Below are 20434 nucleotides of genomic sequence, written 5' to 3' on the forward strand. Positions count from 1 at the left end.
TTGCTATAAGATCTCATAACTTAATTTAGAGCATGTGTCAACTCGAAGTTAAATGTTAGGACGTTACAAGGAACGACTTAGAGTAAAATCTGAGCTCGTTTGGCCTTGCAAACACTCATTAAAATATTTTTCTCTCGTGTATTTCCTTATTCATGGTTGATATATTCTTGCGTCTTATGTGTATAGGAACTTGTGATGACCCAAAAGATGATCTTTAAGTTTAATAATTAATTCTGTGTTCTAAAACCTTGAAAAGCACTATCTATTATTCCTCAACTTGTGTGCGCAGTCTGTATAATTTTTCGAAAAGTTTTTATGTGAAAAATGAATTAAAATGTGAAATAGAGCCTTAAAAACTCAACTGAGTTGACTTGAATTATTGATATTATTTACCGGTCTTACTACTATTCCCATTATTATTATTATTATTATTATTATTATTATTATTATTATTATTATTATTATTATTATTATTATGTACAGGTTAATGTAAACGACCTGCCTTAGCCTGGTCACTACTTCGTCGAGATTAGGCTCGGCACTTACTAGTACATTGGGTCGGTTGCACTGATACTACACTCTGCACTTCTTGTGCAGATTTCGGAGTTGGTCCCAGCGGCGTACTGTAGATTTGCCCGGATACGGCTACTAGTGGAGACTTAAGGTATAACTGCACGGCGTTCGCAGTTCTGAAGTCCCTTTCTATCTTATCTCAGTTGTGTATTATATTTCAAACAGGGTGAATTTTATTCGGACCTTTATTTGTAGCATTCTATAAGCTCGTGCACTTGTGACTCCAGTTCTGGGATGATATTTAGATATCGCGATTATTATGGATTATTCACTTTAATTCAGACTTTATTTTCATATTGTTTCCTTGTTATTAAATAAATTTAAAAATTTGTTAAAATGGCTAGTTGTATTCTAACGTTGGCTTGCCTAGCAAGTGAAATGTTAGGTGTCATCACGGTCCCGAAGGTGGGAATTTCGGGTCGTGACAAGTTGGTATCAGAGCACTGGTTACATAGGTCTCACGAGTCACGAGCAAGCTTAGTAGAGTCTGAAGGATCGGTACGGAGACGTCTGTACTTATCTTCCATAAGCTACAGAGTTTAGGAATAATTTCACTTCTTCCATTCCTTATCGTGCGGCATTGATTTAGCTTGAAACATATATCTCATATTCCTTTGTATCCACTCGTGTATGACATTGCGCACTCTGTATCAGTTGTGCGTCGACGGTTCGTGATGCCGCAGATGGACTACGAGGGAGCCAGAGATGCTCAAACATTACCTCAACATGTGGTTCCGACTGAAGATGCGGACGAATTGAGAGATCATCCAGTGAATCATGTGGGAGGGGTGCAACGGACCTTGGCATATGGTTGATTTATACGAGCTGTAAAGGTTAATATTGTGGATCATCGGACATTGTGACCTATGACTTCGCGCCAAGTAGGGGAATCTACTATCAATAAATGGATTACGGGGTCATGTATTATATTAGTTTTGGCCTGAAATGTATATATATGGTACTGAAAGGTTCTCCAAAATTTACACATGTTTAAGGCCTGAGATTTTGTAGAGGATAAGGTTAAGACTTGCAGTATGTCCGCCTCCTTAATAATACTATACTTCATCACCAAAGGAATTAGAGAAACAACTTTAAATTTACAGAAGGTCTACTCAGCGTGGACGTCACAGTTACGAATTTTGGGATGCTTCGGAGGAAGTATAGTGGTTGACGAGATTCTGGATTATGTGGTTCGTGCCAAGATTTGTCTGTATGGAGCTCTACTTTTGTGATCGTTGTGTATAAATAGGGGTAAAGGTTATCCCAAAGAAGAATCGAAGAGTATGTTAAGAAATGGGTCAGCTCAACAGTGTTGAGTCAGCATAACAAAAGAAGAAATTGGCCTTGGGAGAGATAATTTTCCACCGGTGTTCGTGGCAAGCCTACAAAGGGGGCAGACCAGCCAATGCAACACTGCCCACTTGGCCCAGTTCTCAGAAATACTTTTGAAAGAGTTTGTTTCCCGGACTCTCCGTAATGCGTAACATATAGGGTTTGAATGGTTGCGTCAGGTCACCATGACGGTATCAGAATATGCCATCAGGTTCAATAAGTTAGCTCGTCATACTCCTACTCTGGTTCCTATAGCCAGAGAGTGAGTCCACAGACTCATTAAAGGACTCAATTATGATCGTAAAATTTTGTACGACTAGGGAGATACCGGCTGATACTTCATTTCCGCTAGTGGTAGAAATTGCCAAGATATTAGAATGTGTTTGGGGTGAGGATAAAATAAACTAAGGAGACCAAGAGGTCTCGAGGTTCTGGAGGATTCAGTGGATCATTATGGCGGGGGCTCAGGTAGTCGGTCAACCCAGTCCGCACATCAGATTACTCGGGTGCTCCAGTAAGTTCTTTTAATGCACCGCTCACATGAGTTTCCTACAATGGTTATTCCAGTTATCTTGCACATACTCAGTATGAGCAGTCAAACCCACAAAGAGGTTATTATGAATGCGGTGATACTAGGCACATCATGAGAAATTATCCCATACTTGGGAGAGATATATTTCATCAAAGCACTCAGGCTACGTGCCCCATTGTAGTTACTACACCACCCACACGACCAGTTGGGGGTGGAGGACAGGCGGGGTAGAAGGCGTCCTAGAGGTGGAGGCCCAGCCGTTGATACATTTGTTTTATGGTATAGCGGAGGTCGCTACATCAGATGGTGTCGTTACAGGTATGACCACGATTTAATATAAAGGAATAATTTTCCTAACTTGATTCGGTTCCGAGTATCGAGATGAGTCCTCCTATTGTGCTCCACTTATGATGAGCTTCGTAATTCTATAATCTACTTATGTGTTTACTCTTGTTGGGAGATTCTATGGAGATAACTACGCTTATCTTTCCATGTTGGTCACTAATAAGAGCTGCAAGCCTAAATGTGGCTTTTTGTTACTCATTTCGGTAAGTTTTGATGTAATTTCCAGATAATTAATTATAAATTATGAATTATATGCCCTACCGGTGTGAGGTTCATTATGTGTTGTGATTTTGTTTAACATAAATTATTTAAAAGGAGAAAAATGGAAAGTTTCGATTGGCACGATGTGCATATTACTTGTGATTCAGAACTGAGAACGAGATCCTCGTATTTTAATATAAATTGATATATTTAAATCGGGCTACGAGCTGCGGTGGAAGTTATATAAGGACGAGATCCTTGTGATAAAAATTCTTGTGTTTAAGTTCTCCCTTGTGAAATTAAATTTGTACTATAGTACTAATAGGGAGTCATGCCTGTTAGGCTTATTTGAAAATTCTTGTATGAAATTCTCTGTGTATACTAGCCAAATTCGTGTTGTAATTATTGAGTTTTAACCTACGAGCTGGGCGCCCGCCCAGGTGACGTTAAATGTGACTCGTTAATTTGGATAAATAATTATGAGGTCTGATTACCGTCAGTTGAAGATTAGGGCATCTGATGTCCCTAAGACAGCTTTTCAGACTAGGTATGGGAATTACGATTTCCTAGTGATGTCATTTGGGTTGACAAATGCCCCAGCAACATTTTAGGATTTGATGAATCGGATGTTCAAGCCCTATTTGGATTCTTTTGTGGTTGTATTCATTGATGATATCATGATTTACTCCAACAGTCGAGAGGAGCATGAGCGACATCTTTGGAGTGTGCTTCAGACTTTGAAGAATAATCAGTTATATGCTAAATTTTCAAAATGCGAGTTTTGGTTAAACTCAGTTGCCTTTTGGGGTATGTTGTATTGGCAGGAGGCATAAAAGTGGATCCTAAGAAGATTGAGGTTGTTCCGAATTGGCCTAGACCTACTTTAGTTACAAAGATCCGGAGTTTCCTGGGTTTGGCAGGTTATTATCGTCGGTTCGTGGAGGGGTTTTCATCTATAGCAAGCCCATTGACCAGACTAACCCGGAAAGCTGTTCCATTCGGATGGTCAGACGAGTGTGAGTTGAGCTTTCAGAAGCTCAAGACTGTTTTGACTATGGCGCCAGTGTTGGTATTACCCACAGGTTCAGGATCTTATACGGTGTATTGTGATACATCTCGCATTGGTCTTGGTGCAGTATTGATGCAAGATGGCAGGGTGATAGCATATGCGTCGCGGCAGTTGAAAGTTCACAAGAAGAATTATCCTGTTCATGACTTAGAATTGGTAGCCACTGTTCATGCGCTGAAGATTTGGAGGCACTATCTTTACAGCGTATCGTGTGAGGTATTCACGGATCATCGGAGCTTGCAGTACTTGTTCAAACAGAAAGAGCTCAATTTGCGGCAGAGGAGGTGGTTGGAGCTATTGAAAGACTATGATATCACTATTTTGTATCATCCCGGAAAGGCCAATGTGGTGGATGATGCTTTGAGTAGAAAGGTTGTGAGTATGGGCAGTCTTGCGTATATTCCGGTTGGTGAGAGACCATTAGCTGCAGATGTTCAGACTTTGGCTAATCAGTTCGTGAGGTTAGATATTTCAGAACCCAGTCAGGTTCTAGCTTGCACAGTCGCTCGGTCTTCTTTATATGAGCGCATCAGAGAGCGGCAGTATGATGATCCTCATTTACTTGTCCTTAAGGACACGGTGCGGCACGGTGATGCCAAACAGGTTGCTGTGGGGGAAGATGGAGTTCTGCGAATGCAGGTTCGCATTTGTGTACCTAATATGGATGGGCTTCGTGAATTAATTCTGGAAGAGGCCCATATTTCCAGGTATTCTATTCATCCAGGTGCCGCCAAAATGTATCAAGAATTGAGGCAACATTATTGGTAGAAGAGAATGAAGAAGGATATGGTTGCATATGTAGCTCGGTGTCTGAATTGTCAGCAAGTTAAGTACGAGCATCAGAGACCTGGTGGTTTGCTTCAGAAGTTAGAAATTCCTGAGTGGAAGTACGAGCGTATCACTATGAATTTTGTTGTTGGGCTTCCACGGACTCAGAGAAAATTTGACGCAGTTTGGGTCATTGTGGACAGGTTGACCAAGTCAGCACATTTCATTCCAGTGGCAGTTACCTATTCTTCAGAGCGGTTAGCTGAAATTTACATTCGTGAGATTGTCCGCCTTCACAGTGTGCCCGTGTCTATTATTTCAAATCGAGGTACGCAGTTTACCTCACACTTCTGGAGGGTTGTACAGTGTGAGTTAGGTACGCGGGTTGAGTTGAGTACAACAATTCATCTACAAACAGACGTACAGTCAGAGCGCACTATTCAGATATTGGAAGATATACTTCGCACTTGTATTATAGACTTTGGAGGTTTTTGGGATTAGTTCTTGCCACTTGCGGAGTTTGCCTATAATAGCTACCAGTCGAGCATTCAGATGGCTGCATATGAACCATTGTACGGGAGGCGATGTCGTTCTCCAGTTGACTGGGTTGAAGAGGCTCGGTTGTTGGGTACTAATTTGGTATAGGATGCCTTGGATAAGGTCAAGGTTATTCAGGATCGTCTTCGTACAACTCAGTCTAGACAAAAGAGTTATGCCGACCGTAAGGTTCGTGATATTGCATTCATGGTTGGAGAAAGAGTATTGCTCCGGGTTTCACCTATGAAAGGTGTAATGAGGTTTGGAAAGAAGGGCAAGTTGAGCCCTAGGTATATAGGACCCTTCGAAATTCTTGAAAGGGTGGGCGGAGTAGCCTACAGACTTGCATTACCACATAGTTTATCAGCAGTTCATCCGGTGTTTTATGTGTTTATGCTTCGAAAATATCATGGTGATCCGTCCCATGTATTAGATTTCAGCTCAGTCCAATTGGACAAAGATTTGACTTATGAAGAGGAACCGGTAGCTATTCTAGCCCGGCAGGTCCGGCAGTTGAGGTCTAAGAGTTATCTATCAGTTCGAGTGCAATGGAGAGGTCAATCAATTAAGATAGCTACTTGGGAGTCCGAGTCGTACATGCAGAGTAAATATCCACACCTTTTTACCAGCTCAGGTACTTTTCTAATTCCGTTCGAGGACGAACGTTTGTTTTAGAGGTGGAGAATGTGATGACCCAAAGGTTATCTTTAAGTTTATTAAATAATTTTGTGTTCTAAGACCTCGAAAAGCACTATCTATTATTCCTCAGCTTGCGTGCACAGTCCGTATAATTTTTTGAAAAGTTTATATGTGAAAAATGGATTAAAATATGAAATTGAGCCTTAAAAACTCAACTAAGTTGACTTTGGTCAATATTTTGAGCAAAAGAACCCGGATCGGTGTTTTGACAGTTTCGGTAGGTCCGTATCATAAATTGGGACTTGGGCGTATGCTCGGAATTTAATTTGGAGGTCACTAACTCAAGTTATGGCCATTTAACGGAAACTAGTAATTTAAAGGCTAAAGATTTGTAAAATTTGACCGCAGAGTTGACTTTATTAATATTTGACTCGGATTGAGATTCCAAAAACTGGAATAGCTCCGTTTATATTATTTATGACTTGTCTGCTAAATTTGGTGAGAAACGGAGTTGGTTTGACGTGATTCGGACGCCCGATTGTTAAAACAGAAATTCTAAAGTTTTCTTAAAAATTTCATTTGATTTGGTGTTCGATTCGTAGTTCTAGGCATTATTTTGGTATTTTGATCGTGCGAGCAAGTTCGTATGATATTTTTGGACTTGTGTGCATGTACGGTTTAGAGCCCCAGGGGCTCGGGTGAGTTTCAGATAGCATACAAACCTTTTGATCTTTGGAAAAATCTGGTTTTTGAGTTTCAGCTGTCATCTGGTGCTTCTTACCCTTCGTGTTCGCGAAGATAGGCATGCGATCGCGAAGGGTTAGCTCCCAGTACATCGCGAACGCGTAGAGTTGATCGCGTCCGCGAAGAGGAAATGAGGCACAAGCTAGGGCGCTCAAATTTGTTCTTCGCGTTCGCATGAAGCGGTCCGCGATCGCGAAGGTCTACGAGGTTATGCTACGCGTTCGCATATGGGATGCCGCGTTCGCGTAGTGCAAACTGGCTGCCTGTGCAAATTGTGCTTCGCGATTGCGAAGCTATTTTTCGCGATCGCGAAGAATAAAATGGACCTGTGCAGAAATTGTTCTACGCGATCGCGAACGAATTCTCGCAATCGCGATGAGTAAAAATCTGGACAACAAAACTTAAGTTCTAGAAATAGGATTTCGCCCCATTTTTCATTATTCACGATTTTGATCTCGGATAAGGCGATTTTTGGGCGATTTTCATGGGAAAAAATTGGGGTAAGTGTTCCTTATCCTATATTGATTATATTTCATGATTCCATACTCATTTACATCATGAATCCGTGAATTTATGGAAGAAAAATCAGATTTTCATAAAAACTTCCAAAAATATGAAATTAAGATTTGAAGGTCAATCCGGTGTCGGAATTCGATAATTTTTATATGGTTGAACTCATATTGGAACAGGTGTTTGGATTTCGTGAGTTTTTTCGGAATTTGGGACGTGGGTTCCACTGTTGATTTTTGAGATGAATTTTGGATTTTAATACGGAAAATTAGTAATTTCATACGGAATTAATTCCTACGATTTGTATTGAGTATATTGAATTGTTTATGACTAGATTTGAGGATTTTTGACACGAATTTAATGGGCAAAGGTTTATTAGAATCTTGAATTTGGTTGCAAATCGAGGTAAGTGTCGTGGTTAACCTTGGCTTAAGGGAATAGAACCCTTGAATTATTTGTTATGTGAAATTCATGTGAACGACGTATAGGCGAGGTGACGAGTGTCTATATATCATCAAATTAATTGTTTGTATAATTATTTAAAAATTATAAATCATTTTAAATCATGAATTAATTATTATATTAATTGTTTTTCTCGTGTTCTTTGCTCAATATCATGCCTTGAATCCATGCTATAATTGCTACGTGTTTATTTGATTTATGTGACTTAATTGCCACTTGACGTTTAACATACTAATTATTAAAATGTCTATTACATCCTTAATTTTCACAATTAATTGTTACTTGTCATCACTTATTTCTAATAAATCATAATTATGGTATGCTTGTTGTCTTATAATTTCATATTAATTGTTGCATTTATTGGAGTAATTTCTTTTATAAGAATTGGTAAGTGAATATATTGGAGGAGCGGGTTGTACGCCGCAACAGAATTGATTGAAATGAATATATTGGAGGAGCGGGTTGCACGCCGCAACAGAATTGATTGAAATGAATATATTGGAGGAGCAGGTTGCACGCGTGCAACGGAAATAAAAATAAATATATTGGGGGATCGGGTTGCACGCCGCAACAGACTTATCCGGGTTCGTTTGCTCAAAATGTTGACCAAAGTCAACTCAGTTGAGTTTTTAAGGCTCTATTTCACATTTTAATCAATTTTTTACATAAAAAATTTTCGAAAAATTATACGGGCTGTACACGCAAGTTGAGAAATAATATATAGTATTTTTCGAGGTCTTAGAACACATAATTAATTATTACACTTAAATGTGACCTTTTGGGTCATCACAGAACTACACCAGTCTATTATGAAATTATTAGTTAAACTCTACTACGACAATGATACTATAGGGAAGGCCCGGCAAAAAAATAGCTCGAGCAAGATGATAAAAAGTTTAACACCTTCTTATTTCTCTTTTTAATATGAAAACGAAAAAAAAAAATTAGAATTATTTTATTCAAACCTCTAATCAAGCATCTTTTTTTTTACTTCACATCTCGAATCATTGCATGGAATTACTGTTTAGGATGAAGTTAATATACCTCCTAGGCTACCTTTGCATCATTGCATGTTATGGTATACATTCGAGCTCAAACACAACCATCACAACTCTTATTGATGTCGATATTACCACCAAGAAAAATCATGTGTGGTCAAGTCCACTTCGACAAGATACAACCATCACTGCTCTTGGCCACTGTTATATGCTAACGACATGTTATAGTTGTGTCATTACCAACAAGGCCACATCACTCTGAAGTACAAAAAAGGAGAAATAAGGAGACTTGGGAGCTTTCACTATGTAGAAACGTAAAAGAAGATAGAAGAATAAAAAGGAGAATGAAGGCCACAACTAGTCAAATCGTGATTTGCATGTACACTCATAGACAAAGAATAATGCAGAGATACACAACTTTTATTTCTCATCTTCAACTTACTTCCCTAGGGACGGCATTAGAGGCAGCTCAATCAACTCACAAGCTAGCTCGAGCTCCCACAAAATTGATCTAGAAATTCCTTGGACTTGGCACACCTAAGATGGCCTTAAATAACAAGGTGGATCCCAACAAAGGGTCAAGCCATGGTCCACTTGTTTGCGATGCAGGTTGAATCATCTAACTAACTCACATATCAGCCTCTAATAGATGTCGTTTTCAGCCTAGAAGTAAGTAAAAACAAGATCCTTGAAGTCAATACACTTGAAGGGGGTTTCGCTTTGAAGGTTGCGAAGGTAAGAGGAAGTTGTCTGGATGAGGATAAAAGGAGGCTCGAGGGCGGAAATTATGGTTGATGATATTTGATCATTCATCTATCTAACAAGTAGTAAATGATTTAAAGTCAAACATCATTTGAGATTCTCTTTACTCCTAACATTTCATATTCGGGTCATATTTTTGTGCCAAAAATTTTATTTTAATTCTTTCTTAATCTTAGTTAGTATGATTTGCTATAAGTTAGGTAAGCACCCCGAAAAATTTCAAAGTACTTAAGCACTATTAAGAAAGTTGATGTGTGCTAATTATATTATTTTGTGTGCAGAGGAGGACTATTAATATGATGGCTATCAATTGTATATGATAATAATTGTACGAGGTATATAATAAGTGATGTGGGGTCTAAGGAGATCCCTAAGTCTAAGTCAAGTTGGAAATTACATGATAGACTAAAGTTCCAAATAAATACGCACAAGACCAAACTTTGGACGAGTATATATACATATATATAAATGGTTATATGATGTAAAACCTATCAAATGAAATATCTTCGAGTCTAGTTTCTAACGCTTCAAACCGTTTGTCATTTGGACATTCCTACAATAAGTTATGACCAAATTACCAAAGGCTGGCGGAGGAGTTTGCGGATGCGAAGCATCCGAGGCCGCGTCCGAAAGAGAGGCTGGCAGTGAAGTGCTGCCATAATGTCCAGGTCGGCATCCGAGCTTCAAAGAGGAGTGAAGTGGGGATGGAAGCATCCAGGTCCGCATCCGAAACCCAGAAATCTGAGCCTATAAGTACAAGGTCGGGGGAGGGGAGTATTTTATGTATTTGGGGGTTAGGGTTCTTGAAGTGAAGGGGCGATTTTGAGCTCAAATCAAGTCCAATCAACCAAGGTAAGTAGTTAATGATATTTTGTGTTGATTATTACTCAATATATATGAGTTCTAACATCATTATTACATCCAAATACTAGATTTCTTCATCAAATCCTCAAGAACACAAAAATCACCAAAGTTGTGATTTTTCAAGATTGATCTACTAGAGGTAATTTCAATGCTTCAAACTCGTTTATTATGAGTAGTTAGAAGTATTTGAAACATTTGTTACAAATTTTAATGGTTGAAAGATTGGATTATAAAACTCTAGTTCATGGCATGAATAGTACTTTTGAGAAAATAAGGGAGAAGATGAATGGTAATCTTGACGATGAAATTTACGAATACAATGAACCTATGGAATTATTTGTTAGCAAAAGATGAAAGTGATCAACTAAGTAATCACCCGAATTGTATATTTTGCAAGTGTTGATTATGAAAAACGATGAATAATAACTTGGTGGCAATGGACAATTGACGTAGTATCATTAATGACTCCGAATGGGTATTAAAACATAAGCATGAAGTTGAATGGTCTAGCATGTAAAACTATTTGGCGATTTGAGTTGTTGGAGGCTTGTAACCAACTTGTGAGCCATATATGGATGTTGATCAATATCCTAGGTCATATTCTGATGTAATTAGGATATCTAATTATAGATATCGATATGTTGGTGATGTTGAGCATTTTAATCAATATTGGAATGATGTAGGAGGATTGAAAGTTTGTGAATGTTAATAAAGCTAAAGCGAGGTAAGTTGATTAAAACTTACTCTTCTTGAGGGACTTTCTCTAAAAGCATGTTTTGAGTTAATACTTAAGTTGTTTGTAAATGTGCTTTCATGCTTGTGGAGACAAACAAGTACGGATGTCTCCATGTACTAGAATATTATGTTGCATATGTAGTGTCATGGCATTTTATAAAATTTTATTTTAAATCTTGTTGGCAAAGTGACACTTAAGGTAAATGTTATAAGTTTTTATCAAAACTTGTGAGCACCTAATATTTGACTATATTTGAATTTTTATCACCTTCTACTATGTAAATATTTTTAGAAATTTAATATATATTTTTAGCTTTGTTACACTTTTTTTATATAGGGTAAAAATTTAAAATAATTTAAATAGGTCAATTATTACTATTAGTATTATTTTTATTTTTTATCTTTATTTTAAAATAAAATAAATTAAAAAACAGAAAAAATTATTTTTTTTTAATTTTCGGATGGAAATAAAATAATAAAAAAAATTAAAAGTATGGAATTAAAAAGTAAAAGTAAAAGTAGGTGAAAATTATTTAATAAAAAAGTAAAAGAAAGTGGAAAATTAAAAAAATAAAAGTAAAAAGAATGTGGAAATTTAAAAAATGAAAACTTAAAAGAAAGTTGGAATTAGAAAATAAAGTAAAGGTAGCTAAATTATTTTTTTTTAAAAGTAAAAGAGAGTGGAAATTAAAAAAAAAAAGTAAAATAAGTGAAAAATAAAAAACTAAAAAAAGTTAACTGGGAAATAAAAAAAGAAAAGTGAAAAAAAGTGAGAATTTAAATATAATAAAAGTAAAAATGGAAAATTAAAAAATAAAAGTAAAGGAAAGTGGGGAATTATTTTCTTTTAAAAAAAAAATGGGAAGTGGGAATTCTTTTTAATTAAAAAATAATAATAAAATTTAAAAATATACAAAAAATCTGAAAAATTCCGAAATTTTTCTATAAATAGGAGAGAAAGGAAAAAAGAAAGAGGGAAAAAGAGAACGAAAAAAAGAGAGGAGGGAATTGAGAGAATTTTGTTTTCTTCTTCTATGCTAAGGAAATTTCTACTCGTGTCATTCGTTTTTCATCTCTTCTTTTCGAAAAATCTAGCTATTCATCAACCAAAATCCATCAAAAATGCTTCATAACATCCCTTTTTACACGCCAAAAAGTGAAGTCAATAGTCGAGGTCGAGGATTCCGTTGGAGCTCCGTTCACTTGCTTTGATGTTCTTCTTCGCTTATGCTTGTTCGACTTCGTCTGAGTTACTGTACATGTTCTTGGAAACTCATTTAATTGGAAATTTTGCATTTAAGGTTTATTCTTTACTCTATTCTTTTAATCTTATTTCATGTGATTTTATTTATTTGTCTTTAAACTTTATAAATAATAATGTAAATTAGTTCTTAAATGTTATATACTTAATCATGTTTCTGGAAATATGGTATTCAAACTTGCTTTAAAGTTGGGAAGATTTGGACCCTAATAAATTTGGGCTTCGATTGTTGGATCGTAGGGTATTGGTAGATGATGATTTATTTATTCAACTATCTAAAATCATATACTTCTTCCACAAGTAATCCCATAATTCATGACCTTACAATAATCTCAAAAATATAGGAAAAATAATGAACACCGATAGAGTGTTTTAGGCACGCCTTTAATTAGTTTATCGCAATTATGTATACGTTCGCGTGGCATAATTGTGATTTTTAAAAATAAAATCGAAGTATGTGTTAACTTTGGCCAAAACAATCTTAATAATAAAGTGCTATTAATTGTGTACACGTACGCGTGACATGATTTTGGCATAATAAACAAAACGGATTCACACATGTGATTTGTTTCAAAGATAATTTTATATTTTAATAATTAAAAGAGGATAGATAAAACATGAAAACCAATAAATCGCAGTTTATTCAAAATTAATTCAAGCCAAATATAGTCAATAAAGCGACCGTGCTATAACCACGGGACTCGAGGAATGCCTTACACCTTATCCCCGGTCAACAGAATTTCTTACCCGGACTTTATTTTCGCAGACCAATAATAATAAAGTCAAACCTTCCTTTGACTAGAGATTCAAATAAAAGGTGACTTGGAACACCCAAAAAATTCAATTCCAAGTGGCAGCTCTGTAAATAAAATAATCCCTACTCAAATTTATCATTTTAATTGGAAAAACTCTTTAACCCATAATAATCCATAATACATATCTTTTTTTTGGGGGGGGGGGGGAAGGGGAGTATAAAAGGGGTGTGACAGCTCTGGCGGCTCTACCTTTTGGTTCAGGGATCAGAATTCGTGCTTGTAATCTGATCTATACTTGGCTTTCTTGATTGTTGATATTATTGTGTTTGTGGGCCTAATGTGCTAATTGCCGCTCATTTACCGCTTTGATATTACTTGAACTATATAAACTGTCTTCTTACGCCTCCCTTCTAAGTTTTCTGAATTTATGGTGTACACGTGCGCGTGGCCTACTTTTCTGTTAGAGATCATACCAAATAGAACGAGGCTGGATCAGTAACTAGGCCGGGTAGACTTTCGTGCTCCCGGTATGTTGCCCCCACCTCGGCTCGAGCTGTCCGCTTGGGTAAGCCAGGTCTAAAACACTCCCCACATGATTTTAAACCTAGAATAACATAGCCTCATGCCGAATCCCTAGTAAGAACGTTTGTTTGCATCACGTGCATTTGACTTTGGGGACTCAACACAGGGGTTGGGTCTGTCTAGGACAGGTGTAACCGATAATTACAGGACCATCCTGATGCATCTTATGTGCTACATGTACATTATGTTTGATTCGGTTTGTGCATGTTGGCCGGCTTCTAAAACATAAAAATAAGAATTGAGAGAAAACCAGAAGGAAAAAAATAGGAGAGAGAAAATTTACTCGGTTTTTAAAATTCAAAAATAGTTTCCCTTTCCTTGATTCCCTCTCTAGAATTCTTTCCTTAGAAAATCCAAAAAAAAATCCAAAAGTATTTTCCTTCTTTTCCGTAATCTTTCATTCGAAAAAAAAAGAATAAATTTTTTTTTAAAATCAAAATCTAAAATATTTTCTTCTTTCTTTTTAAAACAAAATCCAAAATTCCATAAAAAGAAATAAAAAAACTCAAAAAAATATATTTAAAAGTCTTTATGTAAAAAAAGAAGAAAAAAATGGGTCAGTCTATTCCCGATCTCCCTGAACTACGTAATGATTTGATTCGCGCGGCGTCATGATACGTAGGCAATCTCTATCGGATTCGATCATAGCCATAAACAAATTGAGTGAAAAAATAAACCGAAAAAAAAAGGAAAAAAATTGAGTTAAAAAGAAAGAAAAGAGTGACAAAAAAATAACAAAGAAATACAAAGAGCGAAAAACAACAAAAAGAGAAAGAAAAAAAATCAAGGTATGAAAAAAAAAAAAAGAGCCTTTACAGAAGGAATGAGTTCACCCTTGTTGGTGAATCATACTCGAGCTTGTTCCAAAAAGCTAGTCAGGCTAGGTCTACTGCAGCCAGTAGCCCCGAACCAGCGCACCGGGCTAATGCTAGATGTGAATACAACTTTGGAGTTGTGGGACATGATACGGAAGACTGTTGGATTCTTAAGAGAGCAGTGGAAGACCTCATCGAGGTCAAGGCAATAGTTCTTATGGATGAAGAGGCCCCTAATATGATGAACAATCATCTACCTACTCATACCAATGGACCAGTAGTCGGAATGATCTGTGAAGATGAGGAATTTGATCAAGCACTGAAAGCCACAATAGCCATTGTCGTGGTAGAAGAGAAACCTAAAAACGGGCGCCAAACCTGAAAAGTTCTCTATCAGATGGGAGTTTCGGTAGCCGGTCAACTATCTTTTCTGTGTCTGGATTATTTCAGGGTGTAATCCGGACGTTTTACTTTTACTGTCTTACTTTCTGATGTAAACCCTTCTATCTTTAAAAATTAAAAAAAATCAAATCAAATGAAATTAATATTTTATTGTACAGGAATGTCTCTTTTCTTAATCTTGTCACCTTCCTTATTCTCTTTAAAGTTCCGTTAATGCAGATTTTAATAACATTACATGCTTGCGGACTTCATGCCCAGATCCTAAAATGTTGTTAGACCTCGAAATAATGAATCAAGAAGCAGAATGTGTTGAAGATAAGGCTTGTGAGAAAATAAACAATGAATTGGAACAGTAGGCCTATGCCAAGTCCGAATGAAATCTGAAGAAGTTGAAATTTCCTCTCTTCAGATCATTGTTGAAGCCGAGATTGAGAATAAAGATTGGGTCAAGAATCTATTGGAACAATTGACAATGATTGATGAAAAGCGATTGGCCGCAGTTTGTCACGGGGCAGTTGTACCAATAAAGAATGGCCAGTGCCTACAACAAGAAAGTGCGGCCCAGAAAATTTGAAGTGGGGCAACTCGTTATGAGATGTATCCTCCCGCATCATGAAGAAGCTAAAGGTAATTAGCTCCAAATTGATGCACTAAAAAAGGTACTATATTTTACCCTTCACGCAGCTTTAATGATCTTTGATTGGGATGATGGAGGCTTTCATTCTCGCTACCCAAACACCATTAACCCTTTTTGCCAACCCTTTGAGCCGGTTACTTTTCTTTGGTTACCCTCTTTGGAACCTGAAGGAGTTATTGAAAAAAAAAAACAAGAAAGAAAAAAAAAGATAAAAAAAGGAAAAGGAAAGAGAAAGAAAACAAAACAGATAGAAAGACAAAAGAAAAAAAAATAGTTCATGTTACGTTGAACTACGTTCGACTTGATTCCGAAAGGATACGTAGGCAGCCTCTCTCTGGGGTTCAGTCACACAAAAATAAAAATTCACATTTCAAAAAAACAAAAAACTGAAACTGGGGCAGATGTTACAATGGTTCGACGATGGTTTCGCCTTAAAGGTTCCAAAGTTGTAATTCAATCCAAATCCTTTTTACCCAAATCATTTTCAAGTCCTTCGATCAATCAACGAGAATGTTCAAGAATTGGAGGATACGGTTACTTGGATCTGATACAACCAAATGAGAGAAATAAAATAAGAGTGTCTTATTAGTGAAAACCCTCACGGGCATCGTAGGGCGATGTCGAGCAGAGAAAATAAAGGACACTATAAGGCAATGGTGAGAAGAGAAATGAGAGAGGTCAATTAGTGAAAATCCGCAAAGAGCACTACTGATCGAAAAGAGGATCTTCACAGCCATTGGCATCGACACAGTCTTGGGCAAGGTTTCTCGGTTTCGAGGCAAAGGTTGTGTTGAATTGCTGAGAGTTGGACAGTTTATACAGATCATGCATCCAGTCCAAAAGGCATGTCATGTTCATTAAAGTCCGCATGTACTCCCAGATAAGTCCTTTAATTTTTGTTCCCCGAAAGGGACACCTCTTATTTAAACTCATTCTCCATTCCATTATTGTTTTCTTTGAATCCGTTTCGGTATAACTTCGTGTCAAAATAAAGGCAAAGAAAGGATGGTAAGACTGATTACAAGGCTCTCGTTTGAAGCGAACGGTTACATTGAAAAGGCACCCAACCTCGGCAGGGGCATCATGTCAATCTCGACTGGCCATGGTGGTCGATGCTTTGAAATCAAATACTCTCGAAAGGAGGAAATCAAATTGAAAGTGCCTATAAGGGAAAAATAAAGTTTAAAAGGTTAAGTCCCAAGTGGCTAACCATTTTGTCAAAGTTTGAAAAGCCAAAGGTTCCCCAATGCTCTAAAATTGAAAGTCGAAAGTGAAATGCCACAAAGGCAAAATAAAGTTGAAAAGGTTAAGTCCCACACGACCAACCGTCATGTAAAAGTTTGAAAATTCAAAGGCTATTTGGGACCAGAAATGCAAGTGGTATTCAGGAAACATCTAGTGGCAGGTTGAAATCATCATAAAAAGAAGATGGGCACAAAGTCAAGTTGCCAAAGACATCAAGGCCACAAACCGACCACCACTTTTAAAACTCATATTTTTTCTTTATTTTGAAGCAAGAACAAAGCAGTGCAGAATGGCGATTAGAACGAATGTCACCAAAGGTAAGTTTCGCAAAATCTCTATTTTTCTTTTATTTTCAGCATGCATCACTCATAACAGGTTTTTATACATAGCTTAACTCAGGTAGAACCATTTCGCCAAGGGGATCCAGCTCATAGTTCAGGGTAGAAGTACTCTTCGCCCACGCTGTTTTTCGTAGCTTAATCCAGGTAGAACCTTTTCGCCTAGGGGGATCCAACTCATAGTTCCGGGTAGAAGTACTCTTCGCCCAGGCTATTTTTCGTAGCTTAACCCAAGTAGAAACTTTTCGCCTAGGGGATCCAGCTCATATTCCGGGTAGAAATACTCTTCGCCTAGGCTCGCTTTTCGCAGCTTAACCCAGGTAGAATCTTTTCGCCCAGGGGATTCATTTTCATTTCAGTAATACATGGCACCAAACCCTGGTTACATTTCTTTTTCGTAATACAGGGTGTCATCCCCTGGTTACATTTTCTTTCAGTAATACAGAACGCCATCCCATGACTATATTCTTTTCAGTAATACAGGGTACCAACCCCTGATTACATTCTTTTTCTGTAATATAGGGTATCAACCCCTGGTTATATTTTCTTGCCAGTATTAGGGTACATCAATCCCTAGTCGATATTCAATATAGGGTCTCCACTCCCTAATTTCTTTTATTTTAGACATAGGGTCTCCATTCCCTAATCTCTATTTTGTTTTCGGGGTACACCATTTCCGACCTTTTATTGCTTTCAATAAAGAAGTAGTTTAGAATTTTATTACAATAACTCACGAAATTTTTCTAGTGCAAACTAGGGCAGAAACATTTCCTTCGTTTATTTATTTTGGTGTATGAGTAGGTTTTACCTCGAGGCACAGGATTCGAGATGGCCAAAAGAAGAAGTCTCAATTCAGAATAAAAGAAAAGAAAAAATTGGTGAATCCAAAATGAAAAAGTAGTTGAAAAGATGTGGAATGCTCAAGACATGACTGAAGCCACGAGGAGGACCGCGGACCGGAGCCTCGACGGAACCTCACTCAACTCTTCAACTCATCATTCCACTATTCTCCTTGAACTACAACTGACCTGATTCTCCTATAACCCGGGATATATAGGCTGTCCAAAACCAGGACTCGGTTGTACCCTATCCTTTATTTCTTTTCCTTTATATAATGGTTTAGTCAAAAATTAGTCACGTGGCTCACCTAGTCTTTGCCTGAAAACTCTTCATATTTCCAAGCAAAGAGGGCAACTGTGAGCACCTAGTTTTTGACTATATTTGAACTAGTAATATGCTCACGCTTCGCGCAATGCATTAGTCAATTTTTAGAAACGCGGTGCATCAGTCATTTTATAAATGGCAACTGTTAATAGTTTTTTCCAGTCCTATATCAAATCGCGAAAAAGTTTACTTGTTACTATGTCAATATTTCCATCACTATAGGTAGTAACTATTACCATAACTAATCTCTTTTAGAAGATATTTCACCAAATGTAAAAACATACTGCAAAAAATATCATATTCAGTATCGGCTAGTACTATATTCAGCACGGAATAAAACATGCAAGGACGTAATACTTGCTCGCAATCTCTTCTCCCTAGACAAAAAGAAAGCACTATATCCATAGATCAGACATAACAAAAATTCAATCAGCACAGAATAAATCAAACAGGAAAGCTAAATTATTTATTTGATTATCCTCCAAAATACACCACAAAGTAGATATAGCTACAATCAGATCAATTAACTGCAGAATAAATTAGCAAAGCCATGATTACGTAATGGCACAAAAAAATGTCCTAATATACATAAATAAAACAAAGATGACTCTCATCTTAAGTTTTTGAGTTTTATAATCTAGAGAGACTCTGCATACTGACTTTGAAGGAAGATGAGAAAAACATAGAAATGAAAAAATTACCCTTCAAAAAATGAGGCTTAAAACTTCCATGACTTTGATTACTTTTTACAATTTCTAATCTTGAATTTACAGGTAAATTATCATTGAGATTGGAGGCTCGTCTTCTTTCATGAATTCTAAGGCTTGTCCCTTTGTTGGATACTCTTGAAGAGAATGAGCAAGTCTCAAGAACAGGTCTGCAACTCCTGTCTCACTGGTAAAGTTTACATGCCGACCACCCTAGCTAACTAAAGTTTTCAACCACCTAAGGATATCTCTGCAGATAAAATGTTGTGCAATAGAATCAAATTAACAGGAAGCATTATATATAGTAGCCATAAACATTAGAAAGTAAAAAAATAGATGTTCGGGGATCGTATATTTCGTATGTGCATACGATAAATTCTTTAGAGAACTCACCAATAAATTAACAAATTGCTAGGCAACATAAAGTGTGCTCAAGCTTGCACGATGTAAATGGATCCTCCATGTTGCATCAGAACGAAGATGTATCAAGATCTTTTCATTTATCAAGTATTATGATCAACCACAGAAGAAACCTGCAATGGATTATCAAATTAACTCATAAATCAGATCAGGGAACTCAAGAACCATAAGAAATATCAGCAGAAGAACATATTAAACAGATCAAACTTAGAAACGTTAAACATAACTGCTCTCACTATATATATATATATATATATATATATATATATATATATATATATATATGCGCGTAGGCAACATGTAGTCGCACAAAACAGCACAAAGACTCAATTGTGATAAAATGATAAGAACATCGCTGTAAGTCAAAGATGACATTAAGTAATGAGTACACCGCACTTTACCTTAGTACTTATGCAATGCTGAGAATTTCTCCATAGATGTACTAATCTCTCATATTATATTCAACCCAAAGAGAACATGCTATGTCAACCAAATTTGAAAAATAACATAAATGAATTCAGTGTATCTGAGTCAATACAAGAACATGAATACAACACGATGGTTCCTAAATACTGCATGGAAACTAAGGTACAATTGAACCTCAAAACTCATCATTGCACAACACTAATATTTATCAGTAAAATTAAGAAAGGAAAGGCCATCAGTGTTTTAATTTCTAGAAGGCAGCCAGATCCTTCTAAGCTCTTAATGAAAAGCATAGTAACTGCTAAAATTTGCCTATTTTTTAGAGAACAGATAGCACCTAATCTTACAAACTTTCGAAATCCATTGGAACAAAACCAAACACACACATACATGTATTTATCCTTGAATTATGTATATATACAGATGAATGAATCTCCCAACACAAAAATCACCTTCATTCTTCCTTTTATCATTGCTTTATACATATATTTTTGGTAAAGATAACTTTTATTTGAACTGATAAATTTCTCTTTTTGTTCTGATCAGTTTTAGGAACTTCCTATTATGTTACCGAAATTAGGAAATAGAAAGCAAACGTAAACCAACCATTT

This window comes from Nicotiana tomentosiformis, chromosome 8 (genome assembly GCF_000390325.3).
Source record: "Nicotiana tomentosiformis chromosome 8, ASM39032v3, whole genome shotgun sequence".
Lineage (NCBI taxonomy): Eukaryota > Viridiplantae > Streptophyta > Magnoliopsida > Solanales > Solanaceae > Nicotiana > Nicotiana tomentosiformis.